We start from the raw sequence: 8,781 nt of genomic DNA on the forward strand, positions 1-8,781 counted from the left end.
GATAAGGCTGATTACACTTAGAAGCTGCCAAATTTTACCTAGCACATGAGCTAGAAAAAATTCTGACGTTCGCATTCACCATGAAACTATCAAATTTGTAAACTAGGAGTTTTAAAAGATTTTTTTTTGCGGTTATGTCCGGTAAAAATACTTGAAAAGGAGTCACGGCAACCCCGGATTTTTTTTTCATATACCTCCTTCCACTGCGGCAAATTCCATTTGGAATAGTAACGGAACTAGTCCAAATGACGCTGACGCAGTGCCCGTTATTCTTCCAAATATTCCTCCTTGCACTGCGGCAAATTCCATTTGGAAGAGTAACGGAACTAGTCCAAATGACGCTGACGCAGTGCCCGTGCAATGCAAGAGTATAAAACACCTGCTGGCAACCCCGAAGCGGCCATTTGCGATATCGTTTTTGACAAGTGAAGTGGAACGGGTAAGGAAAAAGCACAAGTGAAGCAAATAAAAATACGGAGAAACATCGTGTGCGCGTAACAAAAGAAAAAAAAAATAAAATTAAAACCTTTTAATAAAGGAAAAAGGGTATTACAACAATTTTGATCGAATTCCGGCGCGAGTGAGTGCAGTATCTCGCAGTTAAAGCAACGGCAGCATAGTTGCTCCGGAGATCCAGGCTGGAATCCGTGGTGCAGCGTATATCAACCAACATTGTTCATCACATTGTTTCAGGTAAGTCAGTGTGCGCTAGTGCGTTGAGCTATAGGGAATTTACATGATTCAAGTTCGACAGGCGATTAGTTGAATCAAAAGTTGAACGAAAGTAGGCAGCGACCAACTTCATTGAAAGCAATTAGTTAAAGGGCGTTACGCCAGGTGATTGTCGCTTCCAACTAAAAATCGCCAGAAAATTCGTCCCATGTAAATTCCCTATCCAGGCGTAAACGTGCGACCGGTGGTCCACCTGACGGGGGGTTGCTGTGGTTTGCAACGTTCGGAGTATGGATTTTTGAGTAAAAATCCAGAACCTTCTTGAAATTTTTTTTTGCAAATGATGCAACTCGGCGCCAAGTCTATCTTCCTACTATCTTTCACCCACAGCGACCGGACAAAGAGCGGCTTGAGTATAGCTTTCAGACGGTCCTGACGTGTTTTCTTTCGCTCTGTGCTTTATGGTTAATATTATATATCGCTCGCAATAATGAGTTTGTGTACTAATTGGGCGGCCAATTGTAGGCTTAAAGATACAATTCTAAACGCGATTTCGGACTTGGACAGATTAAAAAGCACTTTTATAGCATTAATTGAGTCAGTAAATGATAATACTAACTTGCCGGCTCCTGGTATAATTGAAAACAAACGTATTACTCGTTCAAAACATAAAGCTAGTGAAGGTGTTGTTGCTCAACCATCTAAAATGCAAAAGCACACTCAAATGTCCTCATCTAAATCTAATGATGCTGTTGTTACTGCTAATAGCCTAACAGCTGGGAATGCGCCTGATAATAATACCGGTTTAATAACTACTCCTGGTGGTAATACTCGTATTTCTGCTTTTTTGTCTTCTTCTTCGGAGACATCGTCTGCTGTGAATGCTGCCAGTGAAGGTGTTATTGCTCAGCCAGTTCTAATGCGAACGCACTCTCACATGCACGCTTCATCTGTGCCGCATAATGATGCTGTTGGTACTGCTAACAATCTAGTAGTTGATAAGATAACAAAAACGAATTGTGTTTCTGATGCACCTAGTAGTTAGTAGTGGTAGTAATACCGGTTTGTCTGCTGTTGCTTCTTCTGTTCTTTCGCCCGCCACTCCTGTTGGCACGTTGCCGGCTGCATTTGCCAACTCATGCTTTTTGCCTGCGCCGCCTGCGTGCGCTCCTGATGCTGCTTCGTCATATGCCGCTGCTGTGGCTAATAATGTTACGTCAAATGATACAATAGCGAATAATGCTGCTAACAATGCACATCCAAATAATGCACAGTGGTCTGTTATGCCTAAAAATCTCATTCATAAAAAAAGGCTTTGTGTATTTGGAACTAACGATAACTCTGAGCTGGGAGTTGTTCTTCGTCACAAATGGATTCATATTTCTTCGTTTTTGCCCTCCGTTAATACGGAGAACATCATTGAATATGTCGCCAAACATGCGGCTATCAATAGGAATGAGATTTTTTGCTATAAGCTTCTTAAGAAAAATACTAATTCGGAGGATATTAAATACATAAATTTCAAGCTTGAAGTTCCAGAACGTCAATATAATAAAATGCTGACATCAAATATTTGGCCTTCAAATGTTTCTATCTGACCATTTGATTTTTTTCAAAAAGGTCGTCAGCCTCAGCTCAAGAAGTAAAAAACCCTTCTGCTTCTGGTGCCCGCAAAACAAGCCTTTATTATCAAAATACTTCGGGACTCAGAACCAAATCTGAATCCGTTTACGTTTTGAGTTCGCAACTGGATTACGACTGTTTCGTCCTAACCGAGACTTGGCTAAATGTTAACTTTTTTGATGCGGAGTTCTTCAACACAGCTCTCTTTGACGTTTTTCGCAAGGATAGAGATTTTGCTAAAACTGTTGTTAGTAGGGGTGGTGGTGTGCTTATTGCTACACGCAGCTATCTTCGTGCTTCTTTTTATGAGCTGCCGGGTTCCAATTCCGTGCTGGATCAACTTTGCGTAAAATTACAAGGTGCGTGTGGTGTGCTGTATATTTGCGTGTCCTATATCCCGCCGGGCAGCTCGGATGTCATATATAAGGCACATATTGACAATATCCTAGCACTTCACGAGAAAATTGGTGACAGTCAACTTTGTGTCTTAGGCGATTTCAATTTAGGTAATATTTCTTGGAGCTTTATGGATAATGATAATTTTCTTATTCCATGTAATGTTAATAGTTTATACGAATCTTACGTAATTGATAACTTGCTATGTATTGAATTGTCATGGCTTCATATTTCTTCGTTTTTGCCCTCCGTTAATACGGAGAACATCATTGAATATGTCGCCAAACATGCGACTATCAATGGGAATGAGATTTTTTGCTATAACTTCTTAAGAAAAATACTAATTCGGAGGATATTAAATACATAAATTTCAAGCTTGGAGTTCCAGAACGTATTGACGTATAAAATGCTGACATCAAATATTTGGCCTTCAAATATTTCTATCTGACCATTTGATTTTTTTCAAAAAGGTCGTCAGCCTCAGCCCAAGAAGTAAAAAACCCTTCAGCTTCTGGTGCCCGCAAAACAAGCCTTTATTATCAAAATACTTCGGGACTCAGAATCAAATCTGAATCCGTTTACGTTTTGAGTTCGCAACTGGATTACGACTGTTTCGTCCTAACCGAGACTTGGCTAAATGTTAACTTTTTTGATGCGGAGTTCTTCAACACAGCTCTCTTTGACGTTTTTCGCAAGGATAGAGATTTTGCTAAAACTGTTGTTAGTAGGGGTGGTGGTGTGCTTATTGCTACACGCAGCTATCTTCGTGCTTCTTTTTATGAGATGCCGGGTTCCAATTCCGTGCTGGATCAACTTTGCGTAAAATTACAAGGTGCGTGTGGTGTGCTGTATATTTGCGTGTCCTATATCCCACCGGGCAGCTCGGACGTCATATATAAGGCACATATTGACAATATCCTAGCACTTCACGAGAAAATTGGTGACAGTCAACTTTGTGTCTTAGGCGATTTCAATTTAGGTAATATTTCTTGGAGCTTTATGGATAATGATAATTTTCTCACTCCATGTAATGTTAATAGTTTATGCGAATCTTACGTAATTGATAACTTGCTATGTATTGAATTGTCACAGATCAATGGTTTTCTAAATGAACTTAATCGAATTTTAGATTTAATATTTGTTACCTCTTATATTAATTTTAAGCTCTCGCATGCGGCCAGTAACATCTCGCCTTCCAATCTGCATCATAGTCCACTGGTGTTGGAAATTGAATTTTTTAAATATTTTGAACTCCCAGGTAGTAGTAAAACAGTTGCTTTTAACTACTCGCGTTGTAATTTTGTGGAATTAAATAATTTGTTTGAGCTGGATTGGTATCGGCAATTTGAAAATGTGGATGTAGCTGCCGTGGTTCTCTAGAGAACTCAAACGACTAAGGAACTTGAAGAATACGTTTTATACAAAAGCAAAAGCATTCTAATGATGTTAATTTTCGTGAGCGGTATGTGTCTTACAGAGGTAAATTCAACAAACTCAACAAATCTTTGCATCGAAATTATATTCGTAATATAGAAAGCAATATTAAATGTAACCCCAGGCCTTTTGGAGTTACATAAAAGCTAAGAAAAACTGCTCAAATATACCTGCGTCGGTTCATCTTAAAGGGGTTTCAGCTAATTTCATCTCTGATGCTGCTAATCTGTTTGCCAAATTTTTTTCAGACAATGCTGATCATGGCTTTGTCCCTGACGATCTCCTGTTTAATTCAGATACTTCCATCAACTTCGGGAAATTAGACTTGACTGTCGAAGATGTCATTGATGGCATGAAACAGTTTAAGCCATCCACTAATACAGATGTTGATGGCTTATCGGTCGTTCTAATTAAAAGTTGTCCTGCCTTGATTAAGCCTCTATGGCACATTTTCAACATGTCACTTGCTGCTAGAGTCTTCCTTGATGACTGGAAATTGACTTTTATTACGCCTATCCTTAAAAGCGGCAATAAAAATGATATTGAGAACTATAGGCCAAAGCTAACCACAGTTTCTAAACTGTTTGAGTGCATAGTTAAGGACAAAATATACTTTGCCGTCAAACATATGATATGTCCTAATCAACATGGGTTTGTTCCGGGCAGATCTACCTTAACTAATTTAGCTGCCTTTACGGAGTATTGTCTGGATACCTTTCAAAGTGGTTTTCAAATGGATGCAATCTACGCAGATTTTTTTAAGGCTTTTGATAGGATATCTCACCCAATGTTGATAGCTAAACTTGAGCGTCTAGGCTTTTACTCCCAATTTCTAAAGTGGATAACTTCCTATTTATATAACAGACAATGTGTCGTTCGACTCGATAATGTATCGTCTTACTCTTTTGTTGCTTCCTCTGGTGTTCCCCAGGGTAGTGACCTAGGCCCGTTACTATTTGTTCTTTTCATTAATGATATTTCCTCATGTTTTTCTAAGTGTAATTATCTTCTATACGCGGATGACCTGAAGACTTATTATGAAATTAAATGTCCAGAAGATTCATCCATTCTCCAGTGTGAGTTGGATAACTTATATAGTTGGTGTGTGCGTAATCGTTTGCTCCTCAACATTAGTAAATGTCACTATTCTTATTATGCGAAAGTTTTCAGTATTGTTCCAACATCTTACTGCATCTCAAACTCGCCGCTAAAGATAATAAGTGAATGTAAAGACCTGGGTGTCTATTTTGACTCCAAGCTCAACTTCACAACTCACATAAATTATATTGTTTCTAAATCGTTCGCTATGTTGGCCTTAATTCGTCGAAACTGTTCTTCGTTTTCTGATCCCTATACTCTCAAACTGTTGTACTCGTCCTTAGTTCGGTCCAGGTTAGAATACGCGGTATTCGTTTGGAGACCGTTTCATGCAGTCCATGTTAATAGATTACAGTCTGTTCAGCGAGCTTTTGTGCGCTTTGCTTTGCGCTCGATGAGTTTTGTAGATCCCATTCCGTCCTATCGCTCTCGTTGCTTACTAATAAACCTCATGTCCTTAGAGTCTAGGCGTGCTATGTTGTCGATGTGTTTTGTCTTTGATATCTGTGCGGGATCAATAGATTGTCCGTACCTGCTCATGAAAATTAATTTTAATGTTCCCTCATGCATTCTCCGCTGTAATGAATTATTTTTCGTGGGTATAGCTAAAACTGTCTATGGGATGAATGCTCCTTTTAGGAGGACGCTAGCACAGTTTAATGCGTATTCTTCTTCCATAGACTTTGATTTCTCATGCTCTAAGTCTACTTTTAAGAATCTACTTGTAAGGCTCTTGTCATAAGGTCTTTGTATTTAACTATCATATAGTCTGTAAATATCCTGTTTGTTGTTGATTAATAATAAATAAATAAATAAATATATGTGCATGTATATACAGGTATACGCGCCTATATATCCATACATATAAAAGCATATATGTACATAGGGAATAAAAGTTTAGACCTAAGGAAACAATGATGCAGGAATAGTATGAAATCGCTTGAATAACTTGAAATAACTCAAACCAAAAAATTTAATCAAATAAAATTAAATAAAGCTAAAGTTTAAATAAATAGATAAACCCAAAATTTTAATGCAATGAAAAGAAAATATATGATATAAAATAACCTTTTACGAAAATGCAACTAAAATAAATTTAAACAAATAAACATTAAAAAATCATAACAACCAATGACCACTATATAATAACAGCAATATAAATAAATATGAATAATAATAATAAACTAAAAAGACGCGAGAAAACAGGAGATTAAAGAAAATATATAAATACCTGGACGAAATCCAAATCAATATACCTATAGGAAAAGTAGAACTGAAAAAAATTACCTAGACTTTATTTAGTTTAAGTTTAGTTAAGTTACCGTATTTAGCATACTAGACTTACCTCGATACTCATACTTACCCTGAGGGGAATACTTACCTTATTTGACTCGTTTTCCTAAATATTGCAAACCGACTTACCTACCTGATTTTTTTTTATCGGACTTACTTACCTGCTTGACTTACCTTAATTATACCGATCGAATACTTACCTTTTGACCTTACCCTAGATACTTACCTTACGAATACACTTTACACTTGAAGTACTTATCTTATTTAGAATTCAATTTATTAAATATACTTACCTGAATTAACCTTACATCACTATTTACCTTAGCGTTAGTTTTTTTTTGATGATCACCTTAGGGCCGGTTGTTCAATGTCTGATTAGCACAAATCGGAGGTAGAAGCTCCGGTTAAACACAACTACTGCTTTATCGATCACATGTTACATGCATGATGTCGAAATCGTCGATAGTGTAGTGGTAGTGATAACCAGACATTGAACAACCGGCCCTGAGAGTAAGAACTTTTAGACGTTAGGAACTAGTTTTAAGGAATGATAGGGATTAAGAACTTTAGCGTTAGGAATTAGTTATAAGAATTAGGTTAGGAACAATGAACTTTTATTAATAAATTGTTATTAAAATGGGAATGCTGAGTCGACTCATTATTTAGGAAGGCATGTAGGGACTTTCAATAATGGGGTCATCGGGAATAGGGTGCGCCGGTGCCCATGGATGAGGGTGGGTCAGCACCAGGGGCCACACTTCCACCAGGGGCCCCAACCATATTCGGCCTTAGGTTTTTTTTTTATTGTCTTTAGTTTGGATTTGTTCTCGTTTGATTTTTCAGTTTATTTTAATTTTTACATTTTAACGTTCTTTTTCAGCTTTTTTTTGTTTTGTAATGGATTTTTTGTGAATTTTGAATTGTTGCGTGTCCGTCCGTTGGGATGTTTGACATGCATGACTTTTCTCTGCTATGGCGCAGGGAACAGTAGTGAGGCAAGAACCCCGCCCAGCCGACATGACTAGCCACAGTGCACCCCATTGTGTCATGCCGCCTGCACTCACTGCTGCTCCCAATGTATGCGTACCATAACAATTCGATGGTGAAAAATTCTTTTTTAATATTGCCTGATTATAAAAAGGCAATAATATGACAATCGAAAAAGAAAATAAAGTTAAAAATGGCAACGTCTTGATTATAAAAAGGCAATAAGATGACCATCGAAAAAGAAAACAAACCTAAGAATGGCTGCGGGGTGGGGTTTAGTAGCGCTCTCAACTATTTCGGGCAATTCCGTCCAAAGGGGTGGCCCGATCCCAAAAAAAAATTCCACACACTTGTAGTCAAGGGTCTACGCATTATTTTAACACTCACTTTTGTAAATTTTGGTCACTAATTTATTTACAAATTGGGTTTGAAATATGCGCTTTTTTGTAAAATTCGGAAATTAGCGTACATTTATCACTCCTGTTCTCCTGAAAGCAGCCACTTCACCAATACATTTTTGTATTCCCCTTCACTTTACACTTCACTCGATTAGTTATAACTTGCTTTACGACTTTATTATTAACTAATTAATCACAATTCATTAAATAAAAACACCTTCAAACTCACGCTTCTGACTTTGGTTGCATAAGCAAATTAAATGGCAGAGTTCAGCTGTCAAACTCCAAAATATGCAAAAGAATGAGAGACAAAAGAAGATAGGATATAACCCAGTAAGCATTAAAAATATACAAAGGTGTTCTCTGCAAAAGGTGTTCAGCTCCTTTTCTTCGCAAAACAGAAAGGAGAATTCTACTGCCTGAGGGTTATAATCCCTAAGTGCGGCCGAAGGCCGCCTACGCAGAAAGGTGTTCTCTGCAAAAGGTGTTCAGCCCCCTTCTTTGGCAACACAGAAAGGAGAATTCTACTGCCTGAGGGTTATAATCCCTAAACGCGGCCGAAGGCCGCCTACGCAGAAAGGTGTTCTCTGCAAAAGGTGTTCAGCCCCCCTTCTTTGGCAACACAGAAAGGAGAATTCTACTGCCTGAGGGTTATAATCCCTAAGTGTGGCCGAAGGCCGCCTACGCAGAAAGGAATTCTACGCAAAAATACATTTGTTAAAAAGAACATTTTTTTTATAAAACTTGTTTTTTCTATTTTTAATTAACTTTTTTATTCTTTATTCAAAATCGCCCGATATCTAATTTAGCATAATTTCTTTTATTAAAAAATCCCACGGTTTCTGTTAGTTGGGTCATATTCCACTTCAAACTGCTCAGT

This window comes from Rhagoletis pomonella, unplaced genomic scaffold, assembly GCF_013731165.1.
Source record: "Rhagoletis pomonella isolate Grant_MI unplaced genomic scaffold, Rhpom_1.0 Rhpom_scaffold_00001, whole genome shotgun sequence".
In the NCBI taxonomy this organism is placed as follows: domain Eukaryota; kingdom Metazoa; phylum Arthropoda; class Insecta; order Diptera; family Tephritidae; genus Rhagoletis; species Rhagoletis pomonella.